This window comes from Orbicella franksi, chromosome 5 (genome assembly GCF_964199315.1).
Source record: "Orbicella franksi chromosome 5, jaOrbFran1.1, whole genome shotgun sequence".
Classification (NCBI taxonomy): domain Eukaryota; kingdom Metazoa; phylum Cnidaria; class Anthozoa; order Scleractinia; family Merulinidae; genus Orbicella; species Orbicella franksi.
Genome location: NC_138149.1, coordinates 27,319,967 through 27,337,400, shown reverse-complemented (window position 1 = coordinate 27,337,400; position 17,434 = coordinate 27,319,967). Strand labels below are relative to the sequence as shown.

The 17,434-nt window shown below is 38.4% G+C and overlaps 1 protein-coding gene and 1 long non-coding RNA gene across 2 annotated transcripts in view; both read left to right on the top strand.

Moving 5' to 3' along the window:
- LOC145487667 (uncharacterized) overlaps positions 1 to 17,434 on the top strand; it is a 323,332-nt gene that overhangs the window by 99,087 nt on the left and 206,811 nt on the right. The window lies entirely within an intron of this gene.
- Positions 8,495 to 10,452, top strand: LOC145487674 (uncharacterized). Its single transcript, XR_014049441.1, has 3 exons — positions 8,495 to 8,801; positions 9,358 to 9,640; positions 10,037 to 10,452. It is a non-coding gene; the product is annotated as an uncharacterized LOC145487674 (long non-coding RNA).

The window sequence follows — 17,434 nt, the reverse complement described above, 5'->3', positions numbered from 1 at the left end:
TTCAACTGATACCGAAATTGTTTAGCGACGACCGTTTACTGTAGGACTAAAAATAGATCATGTTGCTAATGCATCCAGTGTTCTCGGCTTGGCAAGCTGATTTTACAAAGAGGGCTGCACATATATAATAAATTCACATACTGGAATGCGACTAATTAATTTTGTTCTGCATACGGCCGGATTCCTCTGGACTATAAACCTTTACCTACCTTTAGATCCGTATTTAAAAATTAACTTAAAAGCGAACTTTGAAGGCATCGTTCTTCTCTCGAAAGTCGCTCAAACTACTTGAAACTGAAAGCTTAGATGAATTCCAGTTTGTGATCGACAGCGGTCGCTTCGTTAGCCAATCAAATTATTTGAACAATTCTAACAAGGATTGTGATTGGCTTATTTTAGCGTGCTTTATCAGAGAACAGTGCACGGCTGACGCCACTTTTGCTCGTTTGGAAAATAAAGTTTGGTTTGAAAATTCAGCCGAATGCGTGAGGAAATTATCGGATTCTTTACCATAAAACAAATAAAGAAGCCTCGACTGTGCTCTGTTCTGTTGTAAAGCACTTAGGAAGCGGTAGAGCACACAAGAAGTAGGGAAAAACACTCGACTACGTCTCGTGTTTTCCCCTACACTTCTTTCGTGCTCTACCGCTTCCTGCGTGCTTTACAACAGAACAGAGCACAGTCGAGGCTTCTTTATTTGTTAATTATTGAGCACATCTTCACACCGCCGATGTGAACATCAATGAGTTTCGAAAATTTGAAAATTACCCGACTTGTCTCGAATTACGGTGTGGAAACTCCAATTATTCTCGTTCAAAACGTCACTTGGGGTTAAAACGAGAATATTCAGAGATAGCATATGACTGGAAACGGTCTATGCAACAATAGCCGAGATTTATTCAGGTAAACAGCAGTTTAATTACAGTAAAAGGAAGGATTTTTCGAACCGCCACGGGGTAGTCAGAAACGGAAATTAGTTTGAAACAACGTGATGTTTGAGAAATCGAGGGTTCGTTCTCATCACTTGTAACCAAAAGAACAAACCGTTACTTCGAATAATCTGGCGATTCCAAAAATTGAGGTTTCGAAAAATCGTGATCTCGCAACATTGTCTGCACTTGGGTTGCATTCGTCCCGACAATCGGAATTACACGAGAATGTATCGATCGCACGATTGGTTACCAGCCGATCACGATTAGCTGATTTATGGAGCGAGTAGCAACTTCGAATGTGTGAGAAAAGTTCTTAAATTTAAAAATGTCAATGTAAAACAGTAAAACTTAGGCAAAACGATATTTTGATTCCCATTATAGGTGGAAATACATGTTTGTAGGGGCGTATAAGATCCGTACATGGAGAAGAGGGGTTTGACTATGTTCTGAATGATACGAAACAAGTTGCGAGTAGAAACTGTGACCCCTTGTTTTTTGACGGTATTTAAATGGATAATTAAATGGTCATGGCATGGTATACTCGTAAAATTAAGAAATCATTTCCCGCCCGTTTTGTTCAAATTCTAATAATTTCCGAGTCTTTACGTTCAATATAATGAATAACAAATTACGACAGTATTACTATAATGGGTAACAAATTGCGCCCACAATCTCTGCGACTGTTTTATTGTATGGAGACGACGTTACCATAGCAATTCTGATCTGTAATTCTGTGTTGGATTCGAGCAGATCGACGCGTGTAAGATTATCGATCGCTTGACTTAAATCTTGATCAAAGTGTGATCGCGTATGATTATTTGAATTCCAAAGATCGCATTGCCGGTGAATTTAGTTTGCAATATCATGGGTGCCAAGTTATTTCTGAATTTTGGATCACTAACACGAGCCGACGATTATCTTCGCCCGAAGGGTGACCTCGCTGGAAAGGGAAGCGTTTCGGACGAGGCATGAAGTGGCAAGGAGAGAAAAGAGCGAGATAAGTCCACAACCATTACCGTAACCAACTTTCGTCTTAAGGATTTCATCTCAACAAATGCATAACACAATCCATGTGGCTAAGTTTCTTCACGTACAATATAGTGATTTCAAACAAGCTAAGATCGATTTGCGCTGTAACTTTACGTTGAATGTCGCTGGAAGTACGATCAAATAAGTCTCCTATAACTTCTCTGAGCGTATTACAAAAAGGTGAGGCCCATTAAAGGGACGCTCGTAACTCTTCGGATGAAATGTTGTTTAAGACATATTTCAGTGTAATATAAATTATAATGTTTCGCGTGCTATCATGCATACAGAGTTCTACTTGCATTGTACACTCACTAGTCCATTTGAAGTTACAAAGTGTTCTGTGAAAATGTTGTTGTTTTTTTTTTTAACGGAGACAGGTAGATCATCTGTAAATGGGTCTGGGAAGTGAGGAAATTATTGTAATTTTACAAACAGAAAAAAAAAAAAAATGTTTATCTACGGTTTCCATCACCACAGCTCAGTGATTTTAGCAGTCGTACAATATACTTGTGCGATAATTGCATGGTTACGGTATAATTTAACCGATCGAAAGGATTCGCTACAAAACACTCTACACTGATACATTAAAAAGAGACCTGATAAAGTAATTAGAACCCAATGGATTTATCAGTACGATACGCGGGAAAGTTACAATAACAAAAGAGTGTTTTCTGACTATCAATTCACCATTAAACTAGTTTTAGCCCACTACTAAACTGGCTTTAGTCACTACTGACAAAACTCACAGTAAACATCGATGTCTCCAGTGGAATATGCCACAAAATCGCTCTATAGGTCTCTTAATTATAGCTTTTCCAAACAGTCGGTCTCTGTAGATATATAACAACAATCCCCTCTACTAGCTAGCTGAGTCCTTATATACAGTTAGTAGGTATCGAACAACGTTCTGGAAGCTTACAAAACAACACTAGTGGACCATTACGATGAACAGTAGAATTAGTAACTTAGTAACTTGCTTGGAAACCTACATGTACTTAAAAGCAAACCTCTCATTTCCTAGTAACGACCTTTCTGGAAAAAATAAAGGAAAAAGGTATAACCTTTAGGAGATGGATAATGGGCCGCGATGGATCACTTTTTCGTTAAATCGCTGTATCTTTGTACTCAACATTTATTCACCTAAGTGGAGGTAAATAATCTTGGATATTTACAACCCGGAAGGAAATGGTATTGATGATAGACACAAAACAGTTTCACCATTTCCTTTGGAATCTTCAATACTTTTATAAGCAACCGTTGGAAGTTCACTTTTGTAAGTTGACAATCACATAAGTAATTCTGTTTTACTTATCTTTTAAAAAATGGAGGATTGTTCTGATCCTGACTACCCTATATTCATCATATAATGCAAACCTCTAAGCCGATAAATAAGATTCTGGGAATCGGGTATATTTCAGGGCCATAAATATTCAGACATTCTAACGTAGCATGATAGACAATTATAGTTGAACTATCACACACATGATTATACATTTGATTAACTGAGGCGCGAAGTTCGTTTGCATTCGCCAATAGGCCACTTTCGATATACTGAAATTCACGTTTGATAGTGAGGCCTAGAGGACACAGACAAAAGAAATGAATAAACATGGTCTTTCAATTTCCTTTGTTTGTGTCCTCTAGCCCTCGCTGCCAAGCTGAATTTTAATATATCGAAAACGTATTTATATTCCCTCTATGAGATGCACCTGCAGGAAATCATGGTAGTTTTGTTAATCATCTTGGACTAGATAATAATATTATCTGTTGTGATGAATACAACTACCGTGATTCCGTGCAGGGTCGTCTCATAAAACGAATTGACCATTGTTGACGATAGTTTGCAACAAGCGAACGCTGCCTACCATGCTCCCTCGGCGTAAATTATAAACAGTAAAATAACGTTGCGTTAACAAGTGTTAAGTATTCTTTTTATAGGAAAACGGCAGTTTTGTTTTGCTCCGCTTAGTTTGAACTCAAGCCCATGAGAGTGGCCAAACGGAAAGACGATAACCGAATATCATGACGAAATTGGACAAGATCGACCTGTATGGTACTGAGATAGTCAGTGATAGAGCATGCTACCGTAAAATCCCACATTAAAGCCCTGGTCTCATGTAACTTGTAAACGGGGGGACTTATAACCGGGGGGCATATAAGCGTAATAAAAACATGTTTCGAAACGACGAGATAAAACATATCTGAGAAACGAATTAAGGATAACATACTATTACATTCAAAGGTATTACGTTATTACCCCAGAACTTTCGATTAAAAATTTTGATTTTTTTAAAGAAACGCAAAAGGAACGCACTTACACATTAGACGGGCTTATATCAGGGGCGGGGGCTTATATCCGGAATAATATCTTTGTTAGCAAAGGGAAGGGCTTATATCCGGTGGGGCTTATAACCTGGGAGCTTTAACATGGGATTTTACGGTATGTAGTGGTCAAACGTGAGCTCGACTTTTAACTATCACTGACCATCATCAACTATTATTGATTGTTAGCTGTCGTTGGACCAGGGCTTAATCTACTAGGTTAAATGCACGCTTTACTATGCCTAGACAACTTTTTAACACGTATAGACTATAAGCGTGTTCAACAAGAAGTAGTGGTGAACGGCAAATGCGAGACTAGCATTTTTCAGTTGCAAGACCGAGACTTCAAAGAACGAGACTTCCAAGTGTTGTAAATGCGAGCTCGAGACGTGCAGGTTCTAAGATGTCATTTAAGCTTACATAAAAAAAAAAAATAAACAAATCGGTACTTCGCGGCTTTCTTAGCCTTGAAAAAAAAAATCGAAACTGTGTGACAGCTTTGTGAAAAAAACGAGACTGCGAGACGCACATAACCGAGATTGCGACACCCATGAAATTCGGCGAAAGGACCATTCGCCACCCCAACAAGAAGAACATCCATGATTTGATCAGTCAATTATTGGTCTAAAACCGATTAGCACTGTAAAATTATACTAAACATGTCTGAATTTAAACAAGAAACACAACTGACATTCTTTCCATTTATCCTTAGAGTCATCAGAATGATTCCAAGAAATTCTCACAACTAGACAATGCTTTGGGAACACTTGGCGGCAGTTTTGCTTTAAAGTTTGCGAAGCAAAATTTGGCCACTTATTAGGAGTTTTAAGAGAACCACAACGGCAACGGCTAGAGAACGTCGCTAAACGTACAAAAGGTTTACAATGGTTTACAATACAATGGCTGTGCACGTATGCCCGGTTACAATCTACAAATAAACGGATGCACATGTTTCAGTCAAGCACACGCTACTGAAGGGGTGTTTTCAGAACATGGTATAGATAAGAGGACACTTGTTTCGAGATACTGCCAAGGACTGAAATCCTTCTCACTTACCCATCCTTAGCTACAAACCATTAATCAAGGACTGCTCAAGTGAAATGAGTGGCTAACAGGCTATAAATGTTAATGTTGTGGGTCAATATAACCCTTGGTACAAGTTGGTATTTTCGTTTCAGCAGAACTAAGGAAAATATCAAATTTGTACCGAAGGTAAAAAAGGTAGAAGAAAACTAGAAATGAAAATTATAACACAAATGGTTTTAAATTATTTCCTATTCCAAGGGAGGCGCGGTGGCCTCATGGTTAGTGCGCTCGTCTCCGGATCGAGCGGTCCGGGTTCGAACCCTGGCCGGGGATATTGTGTTGTGTTCTTGGGCAAGACACTTTACTCTCACAGTGCCTCTCTCCACCCAGGTGTATAAATGGGTACCGGCGAACTTAATGCTGGGGGTAACACTGCGATGAACTAGCATCCCATCCAGGGGGGAGTAGAAATACTCCTAGTCGCTTCATGCTACAGAAACCGGGATAAGCTCCGGCCTGATGGGCCACTTGTCCGCATGCAGACTTTACCTTTACCCAAGCAAAATATGTACTTACGAGAAAAATGTACGGTGCTTTATCCATTTAGCCCACTTTCTTAAAACTTTTTTAATCGGGTTAATGGCTATGTCGAAATGCATGGTTCCTAGTACCGTTATTTATACCAATGTGTTTTTGAGAAGTTGCACTATGTGCCGAAAAAGTGTTATACAAGTTTCACAGTCAACGTAACGTTTCCGATTTATTCAATATCTTTGGCGGCTCAACAACCGGGAGGTTTCGGTTTCCTTGAACATTCAACAATAAGACATTGATCAACCTCTTACCTTAGAACTTCAAATCGCTGTTTGGAACATTTATTCATTGGATTATTCATTTATTCGTTTATTTTCTCTCGTTTCTTTGAATTTTTACGTGAAATTTGGTCTTTATATAGATCCTACATTGTGTGAAAATATGGCTGATTCAAATAGCAAAGAATTTTACTTGCTCTCGGAGAAGGTCTCAATGGGGTTAGCCGTTAGCCAGAAAAAGAGTAAAAAGCTATGCCATTTACTAGGTTCACAAGCGACACGCGTCCTGTATAATGCTAGGAAAACGTCACTGTTTGTGTTCAAATCCTGTCGGAGACTCAGATTTTATTTGACCTACCCTCGTGACAAATGAACATTTGATCTTTACCATTTTATTATCGAGCTGCAAATTTACCATCTTTCATTATTCATCGATACTTGCCTCCTATCTTGAGTTAATAGCCTTGTTGTGACCACAAGAAGTTTAATATGTTGCGTTCTTATGTCAATTTCCCGATTCCTTAATCGCTCGTTAATGAAGTCGGACGTCTTCATCTAGGCTAGATATGATTACGACAAAACAAGCAAACAAGCAAACTCTGAGAAATTACAGTCAGTATCAGACCAATATTCAAAATGAAGTTGGCCTGATGTTATATTTTTGTGCGTGCTTGTTTGCAAACGCGGATAGAGAGGACAATGTTTTGCCGTTTAATTGACATGAGGCAATAGTTTAAAAGGATCGTTTTTGTATAACTGCGGTCTTCATACGGGAGAAAACTTCAATGAGAAGTTAAAACCCAGGCAGGAAATACTAAGGAACACTACTCAAAGCAAACAGACTTCCGGTGCAGACAAAACGTAAGATAATCAATTTTGGCTATGAGGTGTTTCCGGTTGGCGGCTCCGACTAAAGACATGGATATGAATTACGACAGTTCAACTGATACCGAAATTGTTTAGCGACGACCGTTTACTGTAGGAATAAAAATAGATCATGTTGCTAATGAATCTAGTGCTCTCGGCCTGGGAAGCTTATTTTACAAAGAGGACTACATATATATAATAACTTCACACACTGAAATGCGACTAATTAATTTTGTTCTGCATCTGATATCGATAATCGTTTTGTGTTATTGCCGATCAGCAGTAGGGATTTTATAGCCCCACATCTAAAGCATGGCTCGCTTTCTTGTTAGCCTAAATGACATACCGGTTAACGTACATGTACATTCTAGCACTCTTTTAGTCTTAACAGCACTTTGGTTAGCATAATTTACCTGGTTAGCTTGTGGTTTATAATTTGTTTTTTTTTTTTACTATTACTATTTTTTTTTTTTAACTGCAGTTAGTGGTCCTGGTTCGTATGGCTCACGTGGCTCGCTGGCTCAAAAATTAACAAAACTGTCTCGATGAAATGGCCTGTGTTCTGATCAAAATTTCAAGGCAAAATACCCTTTATAGCTTTACGTCTAGCACCCTTAATTTTCACGGGTCAAACTAGCTATTTAGATATGATATACCCATAACATAGCTCTTTCTTTAGAATCTTTTATTTGTCAAGAGATTCGTATACTAGAAGAGTTATGAGCCTCAAAAATCAGTTGAAATTTTACATATAAATTAAATTGCGATAGTTGTATTTTTCAAACGGTCAAGAAGTAGACAAAACGTCTTTACTTCAAGATAATTGTAACTTTTAGTTCAGAAGAATGATCAAAGTGTAGATTACAAACTGTGTGAATATGAAATCCAGCCAAGTTCCCCTCTTTCTGTACTGGCCTGTTGAAAATGTGCAATTTTGCATAAATTCCATCGGTCATTTTGGTTCATTGAGAGGTATTTCGAACTTTCCTAGATTTCACAAAAATGTGAACTCGCTGGGACTTTGGAGGTATATTTCTGAAAATAGTTCACCAAAAGGGTCTTTTTGACGCAATAAAAGAAAATCCGAATTTTCCTACCTGTCGTCGGATTCTCCATATTTACAGGCAATGGCTCTTAAATCGCAGTCGCATTTCCGAATGATTTTAGAGTGCAGGAAGTTTCCACTCGATGATGTGAAAATAAAACTATTAAACTCATAAAATCAAATTGATCTTGGATGACTGAAAAGACTGATATGTAAGGAATGTAAAATTTCGAACACTGCGATGAACAATTGAAACAATGCGTTAGTCATGCGTGATATTTTGCACATACTTGTGGGGAAGATACTTTCAAGCCTCATCGAATGCAGTTATATTTGCCTTTTTAGCATCATGAACGTTTCTATTTTTGATCGAGCTAACGCCATCTGGAGCATTCTACCTTCTCTAACGAAAGTCGTATGCTAATTAAGCAAAATGTAAACAACGTCACCATCTACGGGTATATTACGAACTCACAAAGTGACCAGCTCCCAGTTGGCTTGATCAGTCCGGGATCGTTATCAGATTTGATAACCATGTGACGTCACAACATGGCGGCCATTTCAACAACCGTGAATTTTCGTATTCACTTCGCTTTGCTCGTTATTTGTTCGATTATACTCGGGTAATTTACCCATAATTCTATTCGATAATTACCAGAAAAGAAGGAGCCTCACGTGTTTTGAAGATGGCGGTTGAAGACCAGCGTAAACGATGTAAAATGCTACTCGTAAAGTGAAACAGCGCTTGCAATTTTGCATCCAAACCAGGTATGTTTTTCATTTTGTCATGAGATTTAAGTTACCTGGAGATTTTTGCGAAAATCACAAAAAATATGTCGTTAATCTTCACGCCATATTCTTGGGATTTAACGTGTCTTTAGTGTTGTGCACGATCTGTGAAAAAAGTGCACGGGGGTATTTTGATTTGCGATGTGTTGTTCGTAACGGCGGCCATATTTACAGCTGTAATCGAGATGTTCCTAGGTATTGAGATGGCGGATGCTGGTACCCATAGAATCAAAATAGCAAATTCATGTCGATTTTGTGGATATAGCTTGGTCATTACATAGGGTAGGTTTATTGTTGTCGAGTTTTGCAGCATAAAATTTTCGTTCCTTTTAGGCCTGACAGACACGCACCATTCAACTTTAAGAATTACTGGTGGTAAAATCAAGGGGTACGTAAAAGTAACTTACATAAATCATCTAAGCCCCTTCAGAAAAAATTATACCTCTTAGTGAGTCGCTCGATTCATGGTACGGTAGTCCAGGTGGTCGGGAAACCACTTGCGAATCTAACATTAGTTGTTTATTTTCTTTTGAAGGGTTACCGTGAAGTCAAAATCAAGGGGCCAGAAGGAACTCTTTTTCATGTCCTTCCTGAAAATTGGAAACAAAGACTCGTTCGCACTTCGTTGTGTTTTGCCGGAAATTAGAGAAATACCCGAGACACTTCTAGACGTGCCACAGTCTGGTATCCAAGAGCGCTAAGAAAAACTACACTTTGAGAGAAGTTGCTGGGAGACAGATAGGCCGGATGCAATACTTTATAAACAGGGAACTAAAACACCTTTCGGACTGCGGGAAAATCGACAATCACGTTAAAGGGTAAGTTGCCTATATTTTAGAGTCAATTTCAACAACTCGCGGTCCTGAAATATTTTCCGGAAAGGCGGCCAAACTAGGTCAGTTTTCTGGCACACCAGTCGTTATATAATGAAGCTTACTGTTGGATTTAGCGAGTGAAATATGGTACGCAAACATATTACTTGAATTATAGTTTCTTTTATATGAATCGGTCATTAAAAGCGTTTTTCCATATCACCGAATGCACAACAATAGACTACTGATCTACAACTAAAACAATTTTTTTTCCGGAAATGCCAAGACTTCCAAGTTTACTGTCACATCTCACGACATAAAGTGTTGCATGTACCCATTCCACTGAACGGAGGTGTATCACGAATTAAAGTAAATATACCTGCTATATTTTTGTTGTGCCAGAACCATATCAGGCAAGCCCACAACGACGAAGAGAACTCCAGTGCATCAAAGATGGAAACGAAATGTACAATACGGCAGAGGGGATTGAATTAGCAATCGCAGAAATGGAATTAGGCGTGGGATAGGATATGGCCATCGAGGTAAGCTATTCTATCTTCAGTATATCTGGACAGAGAGTCGACAGAGGGAGGGTCGCGAACTGTTTCGATACTGTTATTTCCATTTCATAGTAATGAATCATAGTAGGAGATGTTTCGGTCCTAACCACGCTTCGCTCATGCACATTGAACGAAATTCAGTTACAGCTCTCCGCTTGGAATATAGAAGCAACTTGTTCAGTGTCAATTTGTGAACTCAAGATGTATTTACTGTTAGTGTTTCGTTTATATTTTATACTGACTGTTGAACAGCCAGCTTCGCCAACTACCAAGAAAATGAAGCCTGAGTGAAAATAGAAGCTATCATATTAGTATCAATAAACAACGCTTTTGTGAACAGAATAACTGTTGTCTACCTTCGTGTGTTTTTACGCGGAACAAATATTATACGGTGTCTATCTGAAAATGAAACTTTTCGCTGTAGCTTTTGGACAAAGACAGTTTTCTTCCATACATCTCTGTTTCTATTCCATAATCCAGTAACCTATTGTGAAGTAAACATACAATTACAATTAAATGAAACTGCATTGTGATGTTGTGAAAAAAGTAACTCCTTTCATCGCAGCGCCCCGTCGACCGCCATATTGAATTATACACTGTTGCTACCAAATAATGTCACGTGAACGAAAACTTGCGCAGCGATTGGTTAATGGTTTGTTTTGGTCGAGGTTATCAAATCTGATAACGATCCCGGACTGTTGATAGCTCAGTTGCGGTATCGCAGAAGTCGTGAGTTCGTATCATGTTCAAGCCTAAATTTTTTTCAGGCTTAAATTTCAGAGCTGCTTAAGCTGTGTATATAACTGCGATGATCAATCATGTCTTCATATTTTTCTCCACAGTTTGAAGGATATTTAATATTCACATGTATGTAGGAATCGGCCATCGTTCAGTTACGATTACGTAACTGTAAAAGAGTTCCAGTCACAACTAACTGAACATCACTTTACTTCAACCATCTTAAAGATGATCCGGTATTACAGAGATAACAATAAATTATAAGCAGAACTTTAAACATAGCCATTTTCGTGAGTCTTCTTTTCCTTTGTAGCTTTAAACCAGCTGGTTGTTTCTACGTCTCGCTTACGGGACGTGACTGGTACAAACCCAACAGTTTACAGTTTAGAACAGCTTACAGTTTATTTATTTCCATTTCCGATTGCTCATATTGCCGGTCTCCTTTCTTTCCTTTTTTTGAAAATGGATTACAACGCTATATACTTATTAATTCTGGTTGAAGTACAACTTCAAGTTCCAAATAGCGATTTAAGTTCTAAGGTAAGAGGTTGATTGATGTTTTATTGTTGTGGAATGTTCGAGGAAACCGAAATCTACCGGTTGTTTAGCCACCAGTTCCTGTATCGCTACTTTTGTCGGCAAATCGCCAAAGTCGCTTGTTTTTCATAAGAATTGAATTTCAATCGCAGGACCGTAGGTCTGACATCCTGATGATAACTCTGATGGATGCAACTGAAGTTTTTCGCATCCATGAAGTGTTGCCATGAGAGAGTGCTACTAAACAAACAGTGTGCAGTCATACTTGAGATCATCAGATAGGATCTTAGGCTCGATTACCAGCCGCTGTTCGGGAAAGGAGCCCGCGCTCCTCCCCCGAACTCGGAGAGGAACGTAGACCTGACTCGAGAAAGCGGCGGAAATCGAGCCTAATAAGATCTTGGATCGGTTGTATTCCTCTGCAGCATGTATTGATTGTACGTTCTGACAACATACGTCCGGCGGTCAGTATTGAGGAATTTAACGTAAAGCAATGTTTCCTTTCTACGTTTAACTCTGATAAAAGGCGCAAGGTCATGCTTCTTTGATTGGGGGTGGTTTCTAGTAATATGATTTAACAAAAACCTGCAGTTTCAGATGCGGGTCAATCATTTCCTTCCTCAGTCTAACGTTTGGGGTCATCATCCCTCTTTTAGCAGAAAAAAATTATTGGGTCAAAGTCAGTTTTATTCAGCAAAATCTACTTTTGATCATTTATTTCTTCTAAAAACGAAATCAAGGAAGATCACTCTAAACGTAGCAAGGTAAATAAATTAAATTTACATCGAAAACGCTCATTTGTTAATCATTACAATTAAAATTCACCACCAGTTCTCCGATTTACCGTTATAAGAACGTGACACGTCACAAGATCAAAACAATATGTTTAAGGTAAGGGTTTTATAATAATTAGGAAGAATTTCAGCTTGATGAAGCAAATATATCAAGAGATATAACTCCCGGCATAGTCAATCGAAAGTTCGGAAATCGAACTCAATCGAACCCAATCGAACCAAATCCGTGTATAATTTAAAATGTTTTAACATTTTAAAATAATTTTAAAATATTAAAAAAAATTAAAATAAATTTTAAAGTAACTAGACGCTTTGCTGCGTGTACCCAGGCAGTCGTTATACAGAGAAGCACTAGCTATATTACAGTTGAGCTAAATGTTCTGCATTTGAAGTTGTACGAAATTCAATCGAATTGATGTGCTTAGCTTAAGCTATTCTGCTTTTGATTGCATTTCTTGGTATCGATTAATAGCTTATTACTCGTTTGCAGGTCTTTAGGGTGTGAAATGAGTCAAGGTCTTTATACCAGCCTATAAACGTTTCAGTCTATTTTCCTTAGCCTTTGTGTTGTTATTTGCGTTTCTCAAGCAAGCGAGACATTTTGAATTTCATTGTTATGGCGGTGCGTGACATACACCTACAAACGCGTTTGTCGAAATCATATACGTATCTCGTGATTTTTAGCCCATTCAGAACTTTAAGTGTTAGGAAAAGTGCTTATGTAAATGCTTGTTTGTTCAGTACAGATAATCAGTCACCTAGACAGCCAAAGTAAGTTCCAGATGTTTACACTATTTTCCGGCCGCGATGTTGACGTACTGCGGAAGTACACCAACATGGCGGCTCCATACTGGTCTCTGTAAATTTGTGCAAAATATTTCGACGAATATTTGAGCTTGGGAAAACGCACAGACTTAAAAATTAGAGGAGTGTCATCTTTATTAATCTCCTATAACATCACAATTTCTTGATTTTATCCACTAAATGGTTTTCGGGTAAATCATTTAATGCGTCAGCCGGGATTGCGTGACAGTGCAAGGCAAGAATTGTTTTGCTGGGGTCAACATACATTAGTTTCTTTCGGCTTTAATGTACAATAATTCGCTACATAAGTTTCACTCTTGTAAAGACACATAACTCTGTTACAAGAAAATAACGAGAGAATATCGTTTAGTTCGAGATTTTATCTTTATTATACTTTACGAAGTTTCTCAGAGCGTTTTATTTAGGTGTACTCGAACAGATACATTCGTAAACAAATTCTGCTCTTGTTGCTCAGACGTTCTTGAGTTTGTGCTGGGATTCTGCTTGGTTCACGATCACGTCTAAAAATACGATGACGCTTCTGAAGATGCATTTTATCAAGTTGGAGAGTTGCTAGCCCCGGTTGATGGCTCCTTTAGTATAACATGATTCTTGATAAATTCACTCAAAATGATCGCTCGTAAATTGATCTGTCGTAAGGCGTGCAGACCGACCCGTTCCGAAAACGCTTAACCTCCTTTAGTGTTGGTCTACCTCGAACGATGTGTTCGTTTGTATGTGATTTCGTCGCCCTAGAAATCATGGAATCCGTGCTAACTTTTCACGACGAAAAATCCTGCAAATTCCATGTGCTTCACGAATGCACAGGTGACGCATGCGCTTTAGAGACCAGACGGCGATTTATGAATGAGCGTGGGAAAAAAAAAAAAGAAAAAAACGGAGCCGAAATTTAAACCCAGGCCTTACTGCTTGAGTAAAAATACTTGTGGGCAGCACGCAGCAGCAACTAATGATCTTGTACAACTGAGTTTATTAATCGACCGGTTTCGTCTGCTAGTGAGACTTCGTCAGGATTAAACTACAAGATACAAAGATGGAACTTGTTTCATACTAAATATTGGTAGTACAAAGTACGATCCTACTGCAGGGTGTAAAAAACAAAACACCCACAAGAAATACGTGCAGGATATGACTAAAATCCTGCGCTGGAAAATGTGCAATGTAATGTAAGCGGGGCTGACAGATTTAACGTTAAATCCATCCTCGTATGGGGACTGATTTATTTACTCATGAGTCGAAATGAGGCATATGGATATGAGAAAGTAATTTACTACGGTTTGAAGCGTTTATTCTATCATATTTTTAAAGGACTCTCGACTGAACAAGACGATGAAAACAGCCAGGAATGTGTGTGCCACTCAGTGTACATGTCTCATCTCAAATATAAACATTGTCGACCTTGTCGAATTTTATGGCGGTTTATGCTTGCTGTTTTACTGGAAATATTTTACAGAACAGCTCACAAGGATACTGAGAAGTTAAAATCGCCTCTAAAGCAGCAGAAGGAAGGCAAGTAACGGTGAGTCGTTGTTTCCTATTTTAAACCGTTGACTTCCAAAGAATAACCTTGTGATTTGCATAAAATTGAACTCGCTTACATGTCATAACATTTTATTTTACTGACGGGGAACATTTCAATTCCCAGAGCTGTAACTTTTCGGGTGAAAAAAACAATAACCAAGGTTTCTTAAAATGTAGATATTTTGACCAAATAACATATAGCAGAGGCCATTTATACTAGTCAAAGTTGGCCTTTTGTTCCTTGCCATTAGAGACACAAATGGCGGCTGTACAAATACCCTTCGTTAAAAAGCTACAAGCAAAACTTCAAGAAACTTGTTACACGATTTTAAAGTATAAGAATGAAATAATACTTGAGCCAAGTTTTGTTTTCATAGGATTGTTTTTACGCCCCCGCTGTTTTCGTAAAGAAGCGTGAAATTCTGAACATTTTAAGCCGCGAAAACCGCCATTATATGCAAATTTCGAACTTTCTTCAATTTGGCCGTAAAATAAATCGTTGGGAACTTAAACTATTTTTTCCTTGAATAAGTTCACCCAAAGGTATGTTTTGGCGAAATAAAAGAAGCATCGATTTTCCGTGACTGTCTTCCGATTCTCCACACTCTCAGAAAATCACTCTTAAAACCAATAGTCAGTTTCTTTTCAACTTAACAATAAATTCAGAGGTTTCTTTCTTTCACCCGTTTATGACGTTTTTATTGGAGCTGCATGTCCTACTACAATTTCCTTTGTTAGATTTTCATTTTAGATTGAACCTTTTACCTTTACAAAGGTGCTCTTTCATAATTTTCTCGTTCGATATTTGTGTCGGGACTGAAGTTTGCAATTATTCCACATATGTTAAGTATTCAAAGGAACGTTTTACGTTTTACGAGTTCTTTTTTTAGCGCAAATCGCGGTTGCATAAGCAGAATTTTGAATTAGGCTTAGCAGTAAGTTAATTTGAAAAGAAGTTTCTCTTCTTTTCATGCGTGGTCATGAGCGCTTGTAATTTTTATGTAACAGATGATAACATAAGGCAGGTTTGGCATTGAGACACCAACTGCATCGATCTAGACATTTCAGAAAAAAGAGTGCCCAACAATGGCCGCAATCAGTCCCACAGTTGATAAACAAAAAATGTCTTTATCTGGCGAAAAGCCTCTGGGAACTTCCTTCCATCGGTCAAGGACAATTGTCAGAAATTCTGAAGACAGGTAACATCAAAGAATTATATAGTATAAAAAAGTAGGCTCGATCGATATTCTGGAACAACCGAATTTACTGCGTAATTAACTCTAATTTGAAACTGATGCAAAATATTTCTCTTTGCAGTTTTCATGCTCTCACAGAAAAATTACTATAAAAACACTCAGTGCGTTCCGCCCAAGGGTGAATTGAATTTGTCATGACAAATTATTTAGAAATATCCGTTCTCTAAATAAAGAGCTGGTATTCGAGTGGATTAATCGACAAAAGTTTTGTCTCGCGCAAAGTCTATGAACATAAAACAAAAGATGTGCAGAGTCGTTCCCTTTGTTAACTATGATAGTAAAAATACACATAACCTCTCAGTTCCAGTTTGTACTCATGCAATAAATGACCTTAAGAAAACTTTGCGATATATATCTTATATTGTTAACTTAATAACTCGCAATTATACTTACCAGAAGAATCCCCCTGTACTCCATTTAGTCGTCTATCTTTTCACCTTGCTTCTCCAGATCAATCGCTGTGAGTTAACTTTCTCCTCTAGAGGCATTTTATTTATACTGCTCACATGACAAAGATCTCTTTTTATATGCATATTATATAAGTAACAGCCAAACAATTCACCTTTTTGCCCCTTCCGAAAGTTCCTGAGCAGAAAACCGAATTAGTACGTGATTCTGAGCTAATCCTATTGTGTCCAATTAGGGAGTTGGCTACACATGCAGGCTGCAATACATGGAAAACTGTAGCAAGGAAGAAGTACTTGCACTGGATTGATCAATCAGAGAAGCCAGAAACGTAAGCGAAATACTGTATTTACTAAACGGGTTATTCTTCGTCTTGTTTAGTGACGCCCTCGAACAAAACACTCCCCAATAAAGTGTACTCGTGACCACATCTTTTCTGTGAAACTTGTTCCCTTGTAAGAGCCAGGAATTTGAGCGACAATTAAAAAAAAAAAAAAAAAAAACCTTCGTACTGAAAGGGATATATTTTTATTCCTTCATGATACCTGAAATTTAAAGTAGAGTACAGCCCTAAAATAATGCACGCGCGAGAAGTGACGCAAGAGGTTCTTGCGCCGCAAGAACACGCAAGCCGTCGCAAGAACGAAACTTGTCATGTTTTCGCGGTTTACCCGCAAGAACTTTCGAAACACAAGAAGTAGAAATTCTAACCACAAGAGGCCGCTAGAGGTTATGAATCTTACCGCAAGCTGCAAGAAGGGGCAAGAAATTGCTGCAGGTCAAACTGTTTGTTCGTAGTGCCGTGTTGGTTGTCGAAATGCTCAGCGCTTGCTCGCAACGCTATCCATAAGATAACTCATTTGCAGTGGGAAGAGATCTAGAGACAATGGTTGTTTATCATTTACTCGGAAAAACCGGTCGCTCGATAGTTGTAATAAACGGGATGCGTTAAATCCCGAATGGAAATTTCCACGGGGATGCGCTCGTTCCATTTCCACCACTTCAGTTTCTCGGAAGATAGGATTAAAGGCGATCCAAACCAAAAGGCCTGGAACTAGTAAATGCTAGCGAATGGAACGCGCATTTTCCATTCGGAAATTCCGTTTTAGGAATTTTGGCCAACCTTTAAAGAAATCCTGTTTTCACAAAATTAATCTTCACGTA